Below are 21,084 nucleotides of genomic sequence, written 5' to 3' on the forward strand. Positions count from 1 at the left end.
CGCTGGCACGCCCCCCTTATCGCCCGCTGCCGCGCTGTGAAGCGGAAGAGCCAGCGAGGCGGTAGATAAAGTACAACAACGCCAGACTCAAGAAACTGTGTTGTTCTCATAAACAATGTTTGTTTACACTGCACACGACACTCGAGGCTGCATGGGTGTAATCTCTCCTCTAGCTAGCTCGAGTGTCGTGTGCAGTGTAAACAAACATTGTTTATGAGAACACATCCAAGCGGAACACAGTTTCTTGAGTCTGGCGTTGTTGTACTTTATCTATTTAGTGTTACTTTTGGGAGTAGTGGGGGAGAAATGAATGAATGAATGAAAACTTTATTTAACAGATTGCAGAATGGGTACAATACAGTACGGCGCAATCATAGGCGGCGGGTATATATAGACTAGGGGGGGCTATGCCTACCCAAATCGTTATGCTGGGAATCTTGAAATGTATATAATATGTGCGCAGGCTGCTGGCTATTGTGTGTGTCTTGTGCTGCAACCGGCTGGCCGAGGTGTCAACGACGAAGGTGTCAATCGGTGGCAGCGTTTAACATTCCAGGTACAGGCAGTAACCAATCACGCATAGGCTCAGGTTAAATAATGTAGCCAATCACATCATTCACATGACCATGCTGATCCCGCAGGCCGAGTAAAGCAAACATCTGCGTTCTGAATCTCCGCCCGCCGATCGCTTTGTAGTGAACACCAGCGCACAATTTTGAGTCAAATTTCAAAAAGCAAAATGGATACGGTATTTTCCCAAGGCATATAAACAAAGTAATTTAGAAGCTGCACCGGGCTGCCCCTGGGCATAACTACGGATCACCTGAGGCTATATGTTGCGTTATCTTGGCAAACAAGGGCTTGCTCTAAGAGGACATGATGAGAGTCCGTGCAACCAAAAAAAGAAGGAACAATTTTTAGCCTTCCCTAATGTCAAGCTCACCCGCCGCCTATGGGCGCAATACACACAATTGTTAAGGGGATGCAGACCAGAGAAAGACGTTTGTCTTGTTTACATCAGGGTCCCCATTTTCAATTCATATAGACATTTATGACATACACAACATACATGACATTAGGGATTAATAAGAACGAGCCGCCTCGGAAGAAGACGGCCGCTGCTGCTGAAACCACCGCCTCGCTGGCTCTTCCGCTTCACAGCACGGCAGCGGGCGATAAGGGGGGCGTGCCAGGCGTGGTCACGTGGGCTTAGTGGCCAATCAGAGGAACCCGGAAACCGAACTGCGTTGTATTTGGCATAGACGCATACGGGCGCGCGCCCTCTGTGGCTGCCACAGGCTTGCCCAGTGAGAGGATCTCCGGCGCTGCAGCTGGACCCTATTGCTCTCTGCTGCAATAGGGGGTATCTGCAGAGCCGCAGAGCCAGGCTGGACGGGTATAAGTGGTCTGGACAAGTATAAGTGGTCTGGACAAGTAGTTGCGAATGGGGGGGGGGGGGGGGGTTCGTCTCGTTTACATAGGTACATTATACATAGACAGTAATGTTACATCTAGACATGTAATAATAGAGTAAACTTGTACCCATACAGTGTTGGAACACGGATATGCAACGAAAAGATGCACCCGTCTTCAAGTCATTCAGTAGGTTTTGTGATCTGCACGGCCTCAGCCAGCTAATCACCCAACCCACACGTGTATGTGAATCAACTCAGACTACCATTGACCTCATTCTGACCTCCGACAAGTCCAAGATCTCCAATAAAGGGGTTATAGCATGCGGGTTAAGTGATCATTATATGATATTCTGTACCCGCAAAAAACTAAAACAAAAGGCTGGCTGCCACAAAACAGTCACATCTAGAGACCTAAAAACCTACTCTAGCGAGGCCTTCAACCTTGAACTGGAGAGCCTGGACTGGTCAGATGAACTCAATGGTACACTGGTTGAAGAAACATGGCTTGGTTTCAAAACCAAATTCTCAACAATACTAAACGACATGGCCCCCCTAAGAACCACCAGGGTAAAAAATCGCGCTGAGCCGTGGATGCACTCCGAAATACTGGCCGCTATGAAAACCAGAGACAAAAAATGCTCTGAGTTTCGTAAAAGTCAGTCAAAGCTTACTAAAAGCACGAGCAGTGAACTCCAAGCCCACGTGACTGAACTCAAACTAGAAAGAAACAGACTAAGAAACGACGTAAACTCCATGATCAAAACTGCAAAAAAGAATTTCATCAATGACAAAACTGAGGAAAACAAAAACAAACCACGTGAACTTTGGAAATTACTCAATAATCAACTAGGATGCAGTAAAAAACTTAAAACCAGATTCTCAAACATAAACATAAAAACGGACTGTATGTATATACTCCCTTTTCTTGACTCCTTCTGTATCACAAACAGTACTGTATTTGCAAATCTGGTATGTCATAAATGTATAGATGTAGCAGTACTGAATATCTGTATGTCATGTATGTCATATATGTCCTGATGAATTGAAAATGGGGGACCCTGATGTAAACAAGACGAAAGTCTTTCTCTGGTCTGCATCCCCTTAACAATTGTGTGTATTGAGCTGTACTGTATTGTACCCATTCTGCAATCTGTTAATAAAGTTTTCAATCAATCAATCAAACCTATGTAAACGAGACGAACCCCGCCCCCCCCCCCCCCCCCCCCCCCCCCCCCCCATTCGCAACTACTTGTCCAGACCACTTAAACTTGTCCAGACCACTTATACCCGTCCAGCCTGGCTCTGCGGCTCTGCAGATACCCCCTACTCCATTCTCCCCTCTTCTTTTTCTTCTTCAATGGTTCAATGTCAGATCGCGACCACAAAAGGCGCACACCGCCACCTACTGCACAGTCAGTCCATTCAACCCCCTAACACACAAACAAAAACAAAACCCATCCCTAACATCACCACCCTATCCAAACCTAATCTATGAGTCACTCATTGCCTCCTATGGGCTGACTCTGGCCTTCCTGAACACTCACCACCCCCTTCCCCAACTCTCTTACTTGATCACTCACAACAACCTTCTTCCCTAACTTCCCTAACTCCCTTGATACTTGCCCCATTGTCAACCCCTTCATACCCATGTCTAGTACTGCTGCTTCAACTACTAACTTTAACCTCTCTGTCCTACTGCTAACCATCACTATTGTATTCACTACTCTCGTCACAAATGCCACTATCTCCAACTTCTCCCCCCACACCCTCTCTTTCTCCTCCTGTACTTCCTCTACTGACAACGCGAACGCGGAACTGCAAGTTTGTTGGTAAAAGACTACATGCGTCCCCTCCGGTACACGAGGAGGCAGCTGTCGCATCTTTTCACCTGTACAGCGCAATCTCTCAGCGGCGAGGGATACTGAGGAGCTGAATATTTACAATTCCACATGAAAAACACAAAAAGTCCTCTCACCTAAAGTTCAGCTGTCTTACACCAAAGAAGACTATATACTGTAGGTGAGCTCTGATCCCAATTCTGAAAATGTCCATACCAAAATATGGGATAAAGCGCCTTTTGGTAGCGAAATATAATGAATGTGACAACCTACCTATGTGACAACCATCCCCGTTCTCCCCTATTGTGTTTTACTTTTACCTCGAAAGTGCTTGAGTTTACAAAAGGTCCTTTGCACTATATATATATTATTCCTAAAATTGCTGCACTTTAAAAAAAAATTGCATTGATCTGTTGGTCTGTGTAGTAGTTAATACAGGATATTGCTGCTTAAACGTATGTAGAATGTATATTCAAAAGACATGAAAAAAAGTAAATTTTATCCCTTCAAACATGGCCATGTACTATCGTTTTATTTACAATAATGGTTTAAATTAGATTATGGTATTAACATGGTATTATTTAAGTATAAAAGTGGTACTATGGCCATCCCAGATTGTTACCATAGTTGTAGGCTACCATGAACATACTGAACATACCATCAAACTCTTTCTATCCAGAGAGCCTCTACTTTCTGGGTCAGTATGCAGGACTTTTTTGGATTACATCGGACTATTGTGTTGGCCTCTCACACCTGGCTCACACACCTTGGTAAGCCTCGAGTAAAGAGCGCAAACTGTTTTATATTATTGACATACCATCAAACTACCATGATTCTTTGTCATAACGGATATCTTAAATTAATACAACGTGTAATATGCTATGCATTTGCACACATCAGACAGGGCAAACATGGGGAAGACACAGGAGGAGTGGGGTGGTGGGTGTTGAAGAGAGGAAAAGACAGGGACACATACTTTCTAGGTCGAAGTCGAAGGTTATTAGAGATTAGAGTGGATACTTCAGTTATCCCTCCACAAATTCCTGCCTCTTACTTACTTAAATTGGTGACCAGAGTGAAGTGAACACGAAGTGAGGCCTTTGTTTTGCACCGAGCAACGAGGTGGCTGGTCAGGGGAGAGGATACAGGACACAGTTCTCATTAGCATAGCGACCTCAACAGGTGCATTATTTAATCCTTTCACTACCACACTACCAAAGGGTTAACCCTTTCACTGCGACAATACGGAATGTTAACCCTTTCAAGTTTCACCGTCACGGCCACACAACAAATGGTTAACCCCTTCACAGCCACATTTGCACCTCTAGTCTAGGATATTTTAATCGTATGGTGTAATTTCATTGGTGGTGTGTGTGTGTGTGTGTGTGTGCACCCCCTGTTTCCATGTAGGCTAAAGAGACAGCTATTTATGCCAGTGGATGGAGCTCCAAGTGAGACGACCGCGTCCAAACTCCCCGTCTGTCTCCCGCCCCGCAGAGAGATAATCGACATAGTTTCTGTATCTCCCTCTCATTACGGTCGTTGTGCTGATTGTCGGGCTGAATTTATGGCTCCGCGGCCGAACTCCCCTAGCTGTGCTCACAGCGCTGCTGGAACAAACCAGGGAGAGAGGAGGAAGGGAGAGAGGGGTGGGGGAGGAGAGAGGGGTGGGGGAAGACAGATGAGGGGGAGAGTGGAGATTTTTCTTCCCATTGAGTTTCATAGGTCTCATAAACATCTCATTTAGATGCTCATTAACTGATTCCAACAGATATTTGGAGAGTATTATGAGATTCATCATTCATTTGTTCTAACCTGTATTTTATTCTCGAAAGGACAATTGAGGTCACCCTCATTTTCAATGTCATCGAGACTTACACAGACATTTCAATGCATACATTCTTTTTTACAATATAATAATAATAATAAATATGAATAACTATATAGCACTGTTCATACATGGACCGTAGTCCAGAGTGCCCCACAGCAATTAGTGTAAAATGTACCTAGGCATAAAATCAGCATAATTGACAGAATAAAAAACAATGCATATATTGCAGACATAATAGGTATAAAAGACAATAAAAGCAGTGCAACGTAAACGTGCAGACATAAGAATAGGCATACAATAAGTACAATACAATGTTGCTCGAAGGCATGTGAACGCCCCCAGAACAGCCAGCCCCCCAAACACCCCACACATCAATCCCCACCACATCCCCATCCAAGACCCCCCCCGGTTGAGAGAGTGAACAGTTTCAAGTACCTCGGAGCCCACATATCCGAGGACTTGACATGGACCACACACATTGACAGTGTTGTGAAGAAGGCACGACAACGCCTCTACTTCCTCAGGCGCCTAAGGAAGTTCCAAGTCAGTCAGAAGATCCTTAGGAACTTCTACTCATGTACAATAGAGAGCATCCTGACCAGCAACATCACCTCCTGGTTTGGGAATAGCACTGCACAAGACCGTAGCAGACTACAAAGAGTGACACGTTCAGCCGAACGCACAATTGGAGGGGGGCTTCCCACCCTCCAGAACATTTACAACAAGCGGTGCAAGGGGAAGGCTAAGAGAATTATTAAGGACTCGAGCCACCCGAACAACTGCCTCTTTGAACTGCTGCGGTCAGGCAAGCGATACCGGAGTCTTAAGGCGAGCACAGAAAGACTCAGAAGAAGCTTCTATCACCAGGCCATCAGGCTGCTAAACGAACAATAATCACTATGCAACAACCATCAAATGCACACAGCACACACACCCACACGCACTCAAACAAACAACACACTGCAGCACCCACTCTCCACACTTTAGATCACACAAACACACTTACACTTTATATTTATTGATAAAGGATTTGCACTACAACTCGTACACCTACTGTGAATTGTACCTAAATTGCACCTCGTCCCATTTCTGCCTTGCACTATATAGTATTGTATATTAGTACACTGCACAGTATTGTATATTGTATGGTAACTACGTCTATTCTGCATCGAACATTGTACATATGTCTAAACTGAACACTGTGACCTAATTTTTTTACTTTTTTACTTCTAATTTTACTATGTTATTTTATTTCATACTTATCTTGTCTTGCACAGTCTCTGGAGCGCAACAGTAAGAAGCATTTTGTATAAAAGTATTCTGTACTTCTGTATGACAACTATTAAAGAAACTTGAAACTTGAAACTTGAACACACACCGCCATGCACGGCGACGGGAACGCCACCCCTCCAGTCCCTTCCTGGCCTCGCCACCATGAGGAAACCAGCTAATCCCTAAATGATATAGAGATGCTAAACACAGTGGGAGGTTCGGAGGGTCAACGTGGGTATCAAACAGGAGGGAAGACTCACGTTTTAAACTGTAGATACCAAACAGAGAAGGTAAAGACGACTTTAAACTAGGGATGCTCGATATTGGCTTTTTTACCGATACCGATATTCCGATATTGTCCAACTCTTAATTTCCGATACCGATATCAACCGATACCGATATATGCAGGGTTTCCCCGTCCAAAAAACTTAATAATTTCAGGTAACTAATAATTTCACTGGATATATATATAACAAATATTGTTATTGTTTTTTTTTGTTTTTAAACCGATACCGATATTTTCCGATATCACATTTTACTGCCGATATCGGCCGATAATATCGGTCGGCCGATAATATCGGACATCCCTACTTTAAACTGTTGAACAGTAATCCAGAACTATTTTTATTGCACTGTAAACAAATTATTTTATATGTCTGCACTCATAAGATAAGATAAGATATTCCTTTATTGATCCCCTTGGGGAAATTCAGGCATCATAGCAGCATGGGGGATAGGGGGGGGGGGGGGTACAGGTAGTAAAAACAATGTAAACAAGCAGTGTAAACAAATAAGTCAATATAATTTACTATCTAACTAACTGAGATATACAGTATTCACAGTGTCACATAAGGTGCAGTATGCATAAGGTAGTGTTATAATTTACTGTCTAACTAACTGATATACAGAATTCACATAATGTGCCGTATGCATAGGGTGGTGTTATTGTCCTCCTTGCTTCTATACTTTAAGCAAGTGGCTTGTCCTTCCGCGTTCCCGTTTTGCGCTCTGATTGGCCACGCACATTTCTGGTCATGTGCCATGTGCGCCAATCATGGGACGGCAAGTTTTTGGACGGTTAAGCTTAGGCGCTCTTTCGAAGTTGGTTAAGGTTAGAGTTTGTCTTAGAGCATGGCGATAGAACGCCTGCCCTGATTCCAAACTCTAACCTTAACCAACTGCGAAAGAGTTGCCTAAGCTTAACCAGTGATAAACTAAGCGTTAGGTAGTTTGCAGGCTGTTAGACCCGGAAATAGGCGCAGAACTTGCCGTCCCACGATTGGTGCACATGTCACATGACCAGAAATGTGCATGGCCAATCAGAGCGCAAAACGGGAATGTGGAAGGACAAGCCACTTGCTTAAAGCATAGACGCGTCCTCCTTGGGTTCCTATTAGTTTTAGTTGGATGTCTGGAAGCAGTCCCTGCCCACTGTTGTGGAGCCTGATGGCCGTTTTTTTTTCTTTTTTTTTATATAAAAAATAAAAAAAATGTATACCGTTTGTTCAGTGTTCAATACAGATATTATTACATTTGGAGATTATAATATATTAAAATAAACATTTGTTTTGAAAATATGTGGTACTTTGGGAATGGGAAATGGACTTGTTAACAGAATCCGGCTATAGGGCGACAATAATGTGGTCAAGAGGCATGGTTTCCAGTCTTTAACCTTTAACTGGCTTGGTTTGTTATTCACATGGTGGGAGCATTAGCACATGAGTCTCTTACTGAGAGACTGGGGGGGAGAGAAAGAAGGGGGAGGAGACACAGATACTTAGGCCCCGTCCACACGAGCGCTGGATTTAATGTAACCATGATTGTATGTGCGCAGTTGCACTGTTTGGCCACACACAACCGGGGTTTTGCTACACTGCAACCGCGGTCTTTGAAAACCGGAGTCCAGGGTGAAGTTTTGCGCACATCCCGGTTTCAGTGGGTGCGTGTGGGCATAGCACCGAGGTTATTCCCAGTGTTTATGGCAGAGCTGTCGCAATTATTTCCCATGTTTACGGCAGACTGTCGCAAACAATAGCAAGTTAGAGAGATTAGAGCAGAGCCAGCTACATCTGAGGGAACACCGTTTTGAAAAAAACAGCTACTGAAATGGAAGTGATGGTGTCGGCTGTTCATGGATGTTATGCTCTGTTGATGACCGTGTTGCACGAACGGAGGAGCATGGTCGAGAATCGAAGAAGGCTACTGCTCCTCTTGTTTGCTAGCCTAAATACAACTACACGAAGACATCGGCGATGCGCTCGCCAGCGGAGGTTCTGGACGAGACAAGTTACAGGTTGAAAAAACCCTCAGCTCAAAACAGAGTCCATTCTCTTTTTTTTGATCAAATTTTTTTTATTATTAATTACATGAAACAGGACAACACAATAACCACAGTAACAAAAAACATAACTTCACAGGAGAATAACAAACAATAATAATACAGAATAATAAATTATAAGACAAAAAGAAAAAGAAACAGCGTCCAACCTATCAAATATAGGTGGCTACTTCAATAACAAAAAGGGGTCTTCAAGACATGGCAACCTTTCCCCACCTTTACAAAGTGGAGTGACTTAAAAGATTGTTTATGAGAGTGTTGTCGCAGATTTACTGTAGATAGCCTAGGTCCCTTACACATGTTCAAGACTGCCAAACTCGCAGACGGTAAAGTGTAAGAAGAAAGAAATTCCTCTTCCAAGTTGGTTGACAGGTCAATCAGTCTGCCAATATTAGTCCCTTGGGGAGATGGCATGTGAATTGACATATAGCGCAGAATAGCTAAATACCAACCCCCCCTAAAATCCCCCCAGCCAAAGTTAAGAAGGACAAGACAAAAACCAAGACAGACAAGACATTTCCTCCTCCCCCTCCCCAGAGACCGCCGGACCCCCCCGATCAAGCGCCCCAACCCCGCTCAGCCGCACACGGCGGTCTTTACCTTCTCAGCTGCTGCGAACCACAGGTCAATGCCAGCCTGCCCCACCCCAATCACCCGAGCCGTGGATATCTCAAGATAAATCACATCCAATAGAGTTAGGGACCAGTTGATCATTGTCAGCTTCTCAGGCTCCTTCCATCTCATTGCTATAAGCTTCTTCGCTGCTGTGACACCCGCTAGGACAACCCTTTTCAGTTGTACGGACGCGGGTAGTGTCGTTATATCGTTCAGGAGTAGCGTAACAGCTGTGAATGGGATAGTTAAGCCACACAGATCTGAAAGTTTGTCCGTTATTGACCTCCAGAAACGGGCCACTGGTGGGCAATCCCAATACATATGCATATAAGTGCCAGTGGCCTTTTGAGAGCACAAAGTGCACCGAGAGTCGGTTATCAGTCCCATAGCAAATAGCTTCCTAGGTGTAAGATAGGTCCTATGAATGTAATTAAAATTAATTTGCTGGTGATTGGGGTTGCGGGAAGATAATGCCACATTTGCCCAAACATCATCCCAGTCAAACTCGGGGTCCAACTCCGGGATATCCACACGCCAGATTGTATCCAATGATAAATTTTTATACGTGGATTGAATTAAGAGCGTATAAAAGTCTGAGACAAACCCTCTGGATGTCGTTCTGTCCACTATGAGCCTGAGGAAGGGGTGTGGTTGCAAAGCTTGAGCCCACGGTACGCCATGCGCCCTCAGTGCTGACCTTAGTTGAAGGTAAAGAAAGAAGGACTCGCCGGGAAGATCATAAAATTCTCTTAAGTCCTGAAACGCACGGAGGCCGTTCTTATCATAAATATCCTCCAGAGTATGCACTCCCCTCCTTTGCCATTGAGGAATATTAACCGGCTTGTGTCCAACAAGTAATTGCTGGTTATTAAAAATTGGAGAGTCCAGGTGCCAAGGGCATTTAACCCCACACGACCTCTGTACATTACGCCACGTTTGGATCACGTGAGTTATGATCGGTCCATACCTCAGCCGGCATTTCGCAATAGAGACAGTGGAGTACACTACATCCTGCAATCTTAGCGGAGACACCGCCGCCGCTTCTAAGGAGCGCCACGATACAGCCTCTACAGGGTCTAGCCAGCACATCAGAGGTCTCAGTGAAAAGGACCAGAAATAAAGTTTAAAATCAGGGATTGCGAGGCCCCCATCTTGTTTCCTACGTTGAGTAGTAGCCCTTTTGATTCTCGGGCGTTTGTTATTCCAGACAAACTTAGATACCATCGATTGTACCTTGCGCCAGTGGTCTATTGGAGGGGGCAGGGGGAGCATTGAGCTAATAAAATTTATCCTAGGCAGGATGTTCATTTTGATTATGGAAGCCCGGGCTTGTAAGGAGTTAGGAAGGGACGACCACCTGTCTAGATCCTGGCGTATTTTATCATAAGTACCCGTGAAGTTGTACTTAGTAGTTTGGTTCAGCGTGGGGAATATCTCTATGCCCAGGTATTTAAAATGTTCTACTATGGGGATATCAGCTGGTAGTCGTACCGCCTTGGCCAGTTCATTAAGAGGTAGGCAGGCTGATTTGTTCCAGTTAATCTTAAAACCTGACAATTTACCAAAGTCGTCGATTATCCTCAATAATTTTGTGGCCGACCGGGAGGGATCGTCCATGAAAATCAGCAGGTCATCCGCATAGAGAGCAATTTTGTGTGGAGTATTGTTGACCATTATGGGGACGATGTCCTCCGATTGCCTAATAAATTGAGCCAAAGGTTCGAGGGAAAGCGCGAACAGTCCCGGGCTCAGAGGGCAACCCTGTCTAGAAGATCTGGAGACTGGAAAGAGTGTGGAACAGTTTTTGCCTGTCAGTATCATCGCAGACGGCGAGGCATACAGGACTTTAATCATATGAATAAAACTCTTTCCAAGACCCATGACCTCCAGTACCTTCCACAGGTATGACCACTCAAGTCTGTCAAACGCCTTCATGGCATCCAAAGACAGAACTGTGGATGGAGTTGTATTGTCTTTACTGTTATCGATTACATGCAACAGCCTCCTAAGATTATCTGCAGCCAGACGCCCCGGGATAAAACCAGTTTGATCGCAGTGTACCAATATAGACATAAATCTCTGCAGGCGACGGGCCAGCACCTTGGCAAACACCTTTAAATCGGCCCCGAGAAGACTCAAGGGTCTATAGCTACCACAATCATTGGGATCTTTGTCCTTTTTGAGAAGTAAAGAAATCAACGCCATATTGACATCTCTTGAGAACTCCCCTTGTTCGATAGCGTAATTGATCATATCGAGCATCAATGGACCCAGTTGGTCCCAGAAAGCTAAATACACTTCGGGTGGAATACCATCCCAGCCTGGCGCCTTACCCCTCTGCATTTCAACAATAGTCTCCCTCAATTCTACGAGAGTAATCGGTCTCCCCAGTTCCTTGGCCTCTTCCTCAGAAATGTGGGGTATCTCAAGCCCGCCAATGAACGATTCAAATCTAGAGTCATCCAGATTACCCTCTGAGCTATATAACTGTGAGTAAAACTCTTTAAAAGTGTCATTGATCTTTTTCGAATCAGTAGTGACTGCACCCTGGCTCGTCCTAATCGAGGGGATATCTGAGAAATGATCATTTGAGCGTATTTTCATTGCCAATAGATGGCTAGGTCTGGAGCCGTGAAAATAGTAATTTTGTCTTGTCCTATGTATTAAGAACTCAGACTGTTGTTTAAGTATGGAGTTTATTTCTTTTTTGACTATCTTACGTTGTGTGTTTAGTCGTTCATTATAGTCAGTTTGCAAGGATGCGTATAGGTCCGCATATAATGATTCCAGTCCTTCTAGCTTTTTTGACCGGGATTTTCGCAAATTGGAGGCAAATAGTGTGACATGACCCCTGATGAATCCTTTCAATGCGTTCCACAGGACCCTAGGGTCTTCTACCGTGCCAACGTTGATCTGCAAAAATTCAGCTAGTTTACTCCTGAACTCAGAACAGAAGTCATCGTTCTTTAGCAAGGTCGAATTAAAACGCCATCTGGGAGCTCTTGCGGAGAGCCTGCCAAAGGTTGCCGTAAGGAAAATCCCCTTGTGGTCTGAGAGAGCCAAGGGAACCAATGAGACATCGAAACTATCAAACATATTAGGGGACGCGAATGCATAGTCAATTCGAGAGAAGCTTTTGTGTCTGGCTGACAGGTGAGAGTAATCTATGAGGGTGGGGTTGCATAAGCGCCAGAGGTCTGAGAGCCCCGTGTCTTTGGCCCACATCCTGAGGGCCTTAGAGGCCCGTTTCTGGTCGCTCGTTTCAGAGGGCCCAGACCTATCCATCTCCGCATCCCAGCACGCATTAAAATCGCCACCCACAATGAGAGCGTATCCATTAAGTTCCAACATATTCTTCGTGATTGTATTATAGAACGCTGAATCAAATGTGTTAGGAGCATACAATGCTATTATAGCCATCTTCCTATGCAAGAATTCAACTTTTGCTATAGTAATCCTTCCCTCCGTGTCCGACCATACATCCAAGATTTTGATATCAAGGTTACGTCTTGTAACTATGACTACTCCTTTCGTCTTATCATCGGCTGAGGATGCGGAGATAACGTGATATTGCCGATTTGCCAGTCTTGACACGTCACCTACCATTAAATGCGTCTCACTAAGGAGAGCAAGGTCAATATTTCTCCTCTTCAATAGCCAAAGGACACTGGCACGCTTGTGTGGGGCGTTAAGCCCTCCTGCGTTCCAAATTAAAATATTCAATTTAGCCATGGTCGAGCTTGTATAAGTGCGTAGAGAACATACCCGTGCAGCCAGGCTGAGTACAGAGGTGCCGATCCCGGCGGGCCCGGACGGTCAATCCCAGGAGTTCAGAGGAGGAACACTTACACATATATAAGACAACAGTACATAGAACACATAAAAATACCACCCCAGCTACAGCCCCCCCCCCTTCTACTCTAAACCCTAACCCACCCGTCCTACTATAAGTTCCTCTATACCCACTCTCCAATCCCCACCCTATGCCCCACCCACTGAGGATGGTCATCTTCCTATCACTTCCCACTAGAGACATGGATCAATAAGACGCTTCCCACTCCCACCCCCCTCTAGTTAAACCCCTGAGTAAACCCCCACTAGTCCAATAAACACAAATAATAATAAAAATAAAATCAATAAAGATATCGGTCGAAAACCACCTGAGCACTGGCCCTAACATAAGACAACCATAATGGTAAAAATAGCCATTATTAAATAATAACTCACATCAACCTGCAACCATCTATTTCCGAATCTGCGCTTCAACGTCGCAATGTTATGGCCCAAATGGGTACAGGAAAATTCAAAACAAAATTAAATTAAAGCATCCCAGCCGATAGTCTAAGGCAGGATCGGGTCACAGGTTAATTGTGCAAAATTGTGTGAACAATGTCAATTAAACAATGACAAAAATAAGAAAGGGAAAAAAGGGGATATGGTTAAAGTGCACCCCTGAAGCAGTCCCTCTGATCAGGCACAACGGCTGACATGACATAACCTATGTAAGAATCGACAATAATAGGAAAAGGAAAAAGAGGGTTATGGCTAAAGTGCAAGCAAAGTTAAACTTGACCCAGCCTGTTATCACATATTTATGTATATTCGTTCGAGAGCCAACATGAACCTTGGCCCTAACATGACAGCTATAATGGAAAAATTAGCCATTATTATATAATTACTCAGCATCAACCCTGTGACCAACTACCTCGTAGTCTGCATATTAATGTTGCAACATTATAGTATAAATGGAAAAAGGAAAATTCAAAACAAAATCAAAGCATATCAGCAGTTAGTCTAAGGTAGGATCGAATCACAGTTAAATTGCTCATTCAAATGCCATTAAAACAGCGACAATAATAGAAAAAGGAAAAAGAGGGTTATGGCTAAAGTGCAAGCAAAGCTAAACCTAAGCCAGCCTGTTATCACATATTTTATGTATATTCGGTCGAGAGCCAACGTGAGCCTTGGCCCTAACATGACAGCTATAATGGAAAAATTAGCCATTAATATATAATTACTCAGCATCAACCTGTAACCATCTACCCTGGAGTCTGCATATTAATGTATCAACGTTATAGCATAAGTGCCTCACGGAAAATTCAAAACAAAATTAAGGCGAGTCAGTAGTTAGTCCAAGGTAGAACCGGATCACATTTAAATTGCTCATTCAAATGCCATTAAAACATATAGGAAAATTCAATACGAAATTAAATTAAAGCATCCCAGCCGATAGTCCAAGGCAGGTTCGGGTCACAGGTTAATTGCTCATTCAATTGCCCTTAAAACAGCGACACTAATTATTATATAATTACTCAGCATCAACCTGTAACCATCTACCCTGGAGTCTGCATATTAATGTATCAACGTTATAGCATAAGTGCCTCACGGAAAATTCAAAACAAAATTAAGGCGAGTCAGTAGTTAGTCCAAGGTAGAACCGGATCACATTTAAATCGCGCATATAGATGACATAAAAACAGCGACAATAGGAAAGAGAAAAAAAAAAGGAAGAGAGGGTAATGGCTATAGTGCAAGCCATATAACCATATAGCCATTAAGTGCAAGCCATACCCGACCCAACCTGTTATCAAATATTGTTTATGCATATTCAACCGACCTCGGCATCTACTTTGGATCACCAAAGCTCAAAACAACCTGGATATAAAAATAAAAAGCATACCAGAAGTTAGTTAGGGACTCGGTCACTCTTGAACTGTGCAAACCAATGTCCCTTTGAACAGCAACAGCAACCAAAATACGTAACCATTAACGAATGTCTCAGCGCAGACCATAGTCGAAGCCCGCTGGCTAGCCCGAGGCTAGCGCGTAAGCTAGTGACGAATCCGGATAGCACGTTAGCCTACTATGTACATTGTTCAGCTAGCTCGTTAGCTTCCAAAGAGGCGATACACAAGTACGACCATGAGGTCAGCTTTAGCAAGTAACAGAAGTCATTGGGAAGCCCCGCTAGTTGGATGGGCAGAGGACAGTTAGCATGTCTGGGCATGACAGCAAGTGTTTGTGAATAGTCGACCTAATCAATGTATATAGGCCCAAACCGCCAAGTCACTCACCCTCCATAGATATCAAGCAACAGACTCGGGTGTCTTCGCGAGATATTCCTTCGCTTTAGCCAACGACCAAAACAAACGCTGACCACCGACCTTCTCCAACACAGATAGTTTCGCGGGAGCGAATAACGTGGGCCTCAGGCCTAGTCTCCATAGCTTAGTCAGGACCACCTTGTACTCGGCTCTCTGAGCTTGAACCTCCGGTGTAAAGTCCTCGAAAATGGCCACTTTGTGATCGCCAAACCTCAGAGTACCCCTTCTGGTACGAGCCGACCGCATGATGATTTCTCTCTGTTGGAGTCTGTTCAGCTTGACTATGATGGGCCTCGGTTCTTTGTTCACGCCGGGAGAAAACCTGCCCGCTCTATAGGCCGACTCACAGATAGGAGGCGAGGGGAGGACGTCCGTCCCTAGTATCTTCTGCAGCAGTTCGGGCATGGTCTCAGAGAGACGGCCTTCACCGCTGGTCTCCGGTACTCCAACAATCCTGACGTTGTGGCGTCTATCCCGGGACTGCATCTCCTCCATCGCCGACTGTAGTTTGTTGACTTCAGCCTGCCTAGCCAGCAGGGCGGATTCAAGACCCGCCATCTTCTCACATTGTGATGATACCTCCGTCGTTAGCATGGCTAGTTCGTTAGCATTAGCCGATGAGGCAGCGTGAATCGTCTCCATCTTGTCTGTCAGCGGGACTACCGCCAGCCGTATTTCTTCTGATATCTCACGACGGAGGCTGATACAGAAATCCGCCAACAATTTCTTCTGTGCTTCAGCGATGCGTGCCTCAGAGTCTGCGTGTACTTTCTTCTGTGCTTCAGCGATGCGTGTCTCAGAGTCTGCGTGTAGCTTGGTCATGACCAAGAGCACAGCTTCGCTTAACTCCCCGACAGCGGGAGACGGTACGGCCATGCTCGGCGGTGTCGGTGTCGTGCCTAATTCTTTCTTGGCTCTGGTTTCCACCCCCGCCATCGTAGAAAGTCGAAAAAAGTTGACGAATGTATACTAAACACGACGACCTAGCAAACAAATAAAAAACAAATAAAAACAAAATAAAGACTAATGGGGAGAAACGTATATTCAGCACGGTAGAAGGGAGCTCATGTGAAAACACGTCTACTCCATGATCGCTCCACAGAGTCCATTCTCTTCGGTTCAAATAACAAACTCAGCAAGACCGACGGCTTCTCAGTTACAGTGGGTGACAATATTGTCACAAGGAAAGATGAAATTACCTACCTGGGTTCCATCCTAGAGGCAAATCTTTCCTGTGACAAAATGGCATCCAATGTAATAAAAAAAGTCAACCAACGAACTCGATTCTTGTACCGGATCTCCTCACTGGTAAACAAGAATACCCTGAAGACTCTGGCAGGAGCACTCATTCAAGGGTACTACGACTAGCTTGCACCTCATGGTACCAAAGCACCTCAAAGGCGCTAAAAACAAAATTACAAACATCTCAAAACAAACTGGTCAGACTACTGCTTGACCTTACTCCTAGAACCCACCTCACCCCTGCCCACTTTGACAACCTAGGATGGCTTAGAGTAGACGACAGAGTACAGCAACTTGCAATGGGCCTGGTCTACAAGATACACTACACGACCAAGGTACCCATGTACATGTCAAAATACTTCCCAAAGGTCAGTGAATACCACGATCACAACACCAGAGGGAGCTCCACAAATCATGTTAAACCCAGATTCGGCTCAAACAAGGGACTAAACACGTTTCGCAATTATGCCACATCAATGTGGAACACCCTACCCAAAGCTGTAAAGGAATGTGAATCACTACCCACTTTCAAAAACACTCTCAAAAAACACCTACGGGAGACTGCAATTCGAAACTGGCCCCTGTAAATGTCCTAACACAACCCCCTCCAATGTACAGTAAATTACCAAGTATGGTCTTGTCAATATCCCAATGTACAGTTTTGCTTGTACAGTTGTACAGTGTCCCCCACCCACCCCTCCTACCCAAATTTAATTGATAAATCTGGTGTGTGCCCATTAGGTGTGCTTGATTAATCAACTTATTAATCCAATAGTATAGGACAGGAAGCAAAGATGCCTGTTGTGTTGTATTATTCTGAAATTAGTATCCATGTAACAGGTTAACTGGGGAGTGGATTGCTGTTGTAGAATGCTGACATTGTTTTCCTTTGTGTGTGTGCCTTTTTGATTTTGAACAGGAAGGGACGATTTTCTCTCAATGTCCAGGCTGCCTGTGACTACAAGTACTCCTTCATTGATGTGGACGTGAGGTGGCCGGGTAGCTTACATGACGCTCGTATCTGGGCCAATTCAGCGCTGGCGTCGCATCTGGTATCCCTTCCTGTCCCAAAAAAATCCTGGACCACGAGGAGCCTGTCCCAGTCTTTCTCCTTGGAGACCCAGCCTATCCTTTGTCTCCCTACTTGATGAAGGAGTATGCAAGTGGAGGCAGCACTCCCACGGAGAAGTACTTTGGACTGGCTTGTGTCAGGGGAGAATGGTAATTGATGGATTGATTACTACATTATTGATGTCTAAAACTATACAGTTTGACAAATATAGCCACAATATAGGTGCTGCTTACAGGTTGAAAAAAGCAGTACATTTTAGTCGCTCTAGAGATGGCCAATAACGTTATACTAGTTGCAACTATGCAAGTGACAAACATCTGACTGCCTTTTTACTTACAGGTGAACGAATGTGCTTTTGGAAGATTGAAAGCACGCTTTGGTGCACTGAGAAGACCGATGGACATCAATTTAGATGATCTCCCTTTCGTTGTTTATGCCTGCTTTGTCCTCAATAACTACTGTGAGGCCCAAAGTTGATTGGGATTTGTCTTGGTGCCACATACAGTACAGACATTATAAAAACATACAATAAAAAACACAAGAATACATGCAATACAATCCCCACAATAAAAGTTTTACACAAACAATAAAAAATGCTACAGTACCTCAAATAAATTGCATATTGCCTTAAAGTGCATGTCGGCTGGTGCTAGCCCTTGTTGTGCAAAGTGCCTGTACATTTGTACTTGAGTTCAGGTGACGGACAGCCTCGGGATATGTACTGTTTTTAAAACGGGATGTCCTGCACCTGAGACTTTTGAGTCTTCTGCCAGAGGGAAGGGGGTTAAAGAGGTCGTAAGCAGGGTGAGAAGGGTCCCTGATCACCTTCTCCCCTTTCCGCCTGATTTGTGTGGCATAAATGGAGGCCACAGAGGGGAGCTCACAGCCGATGATTTTGACGCTGTGCGTACAGTTCTTTCTAAATGTCCCCTATCATGGACGGTGGTGTTTCCGTACCACACAGTCATTGAGAAAGTAAGGACACGCTCCACAGTGGCTCTGTAAAAGCTGAGCATCGCCTCCCTGGACACACCAAACTTTTTAAGCTGGCGCAGGGAGTGGAGCCTCTGGTGGGCTTTGCTAATTATGAGGCTGGTGTTAACTTCCCATTTAAAATTATCACATATGGTGATGCAGAGGAATTTAAAACCGTCTACCCTGTCCACCTGCTGGCCGTTTATGTACAGAGGAGGGTGGACTGCCTCCCCGCGCGGGAAGGCAACTATAATTTCCTTTGTCTTAGATAGTGGTGCACGATATATCGGCCGCCGATATAATATCGGCCGATATGGCTGTTTTTTTACACATCGGTATCGGTCTGATATCAAGATAGGGCCGATATTAAAAAAAAAATGTATTTGTTTTTTAATTTTTTTTTATACATGTTTTGGCCTTAAATAGTTTCAAAATATCAGTCATTTCTGAAAATAAGTTACAAAAGTAAAAATAGCTCTTTATTTGATTATCATAAAAAAGTGTTTTCTATACAGAGATATCGACATCGGTAAATATCGGTATCGGCCAGAACAGCAATATTAATATCGGTTATCGGTATCGGCCACAATTTTCACATCGGTGCATCGCTAGTCTTAGAGATGTTTAAAAGCAGGTCGTTCTCCTTGCACCATACAGCAAATCGACTTCAGCTCTATAGGCCGATTCATCCCTGTTCTTAATTAGTCCCACTAATGTTGTGTCATCCGCGTATTTAAATAATCGGACAGAATCAGAGTGAGACGTTGGACGAGCACATAGTCAGAGAGGCAGTTCAGCAAGACCGGGACAACCAGCCTGCTACTGACCGCAACTTCAGAGCAGACTGCATCTCAGCAGAAGGAAAGAGGGTCAGGAGGGTCCTTACTGAATTCATGGATCCGTGAAAGAGGCTGCGAGTTCTCCCGTTCTCCTTGCAAAAGGGGAGCCGCTAGACAGTTGTGCTGACCGACTTCCAAGGCCTACAAAAGTAGTAATACTGTCATGCCTTATTTTTCTACTTTTGTTTTTTTAATAGTCTTTATTTTTAGCATTATTTTAATTCTAGTTTAAAAGACTATAGTTTGTGACTTTGTGACTAGCAAAGTAAAGAGTTGCGTTGTATTGTGTAACATGACAAATAAATATCTTGAATCTTGAACCTAGTCACATAATCATATTGACAGCATTTTTTAAAGATAACATTCTGAAGTTTCTTTAATGGGGAAAAGCACTGCGCTCACTTTGTTGAGTTGTATGCAAGTTGACTAGTTAGAATGTAGGTATTACTGCTGTCTAAAATGTATTAAGGTACCTATTTTTACTCAAATGTACAAACTAGTAAAGAAAAATGCAATATGTATATTGCCACACAATACTGTCTGGCTTTGCAGACATCTACAGTATTTACACCACAAAACAATGCATGCCCACACCCAGGTGCCCCCGGTGCAACAAGCACCCACATCCAATTTACATTACACAAATTATCATACTAAAGGATACATGCATCCACTATGTACCTACACCCTGAATATTCAAATCGTGTGTCTGCCAGAATCACACTGCCTACTTGAAAAGTGGCCATTGAACTTGACTGCTCATTAAACTCATCGCACCTCTCGGTCTGAATATCAAATGTTATGACCATCCTCCTCTCTCCAGAAATTCCTCATCTGCCCTCATTGATGGTATAGTTTTCCTAAATACAGTACTATTAACACTACACGGTCTAGTAGGACTAGGCTTAATCCATGTTTGGATGACAGTACCCTGTGCTTTTAGGGTAATAGTGCAGGCAGTACAGTACTGTTACAATGCAAAAGGTTCATTTTAATTAGGGATGCACCGGTGTGACTTTTTCAGGCCCGATACCTGGGCTTTGTATATCGGCCAGTACAGTATAGATTTGGACCGTCATTTGACAAATTATTGAGATATACATTTTTCCCCATTAGAGTGTGCAGAAAATCAAGTCACTTTACTTTGATTTATTCCTGAATTTCCCCAAGGGGAACAATAAAGGAATATCTTATCGTATCTTTCTTGGTATCGGTTTTCAGTATCAGGGAAGTTACCAATATTACATTTTTGCCTGGTATCAAACCAATATCCCATACCAGTATCAGTGGCCTCCCTAGTTTGGCATCATTTTTAGTCCGTGAGCCCTTGTGCATAGCGACTGCTATTATAGTACAATCTACTTTTGTTTACAATTAGAATGTAGGTATTACTGCGGTCTAAAATGTACAAACTAGTAAAGAAAAATTTAAAATGCAAACTCTTAACAGTACATAGTAATAAGTCGGTGCAAATTTTTCCAATGTTTGAGGTATCAAGAGGTTTATTAAAAAAAAATATATATATAGATAAGACACAAGATAT

Source organism: Notolepis coatsorum (assembly GCF_963971535.1).
Source record: "Notolepis coatsorum genome assembly, chromosome: 8".
NCBI lineage: Eukaryota > Metazoa > Chordata > Actinopteri > Aulopiformes > Paralepididae > Notolepis > Notolepis coatsorum.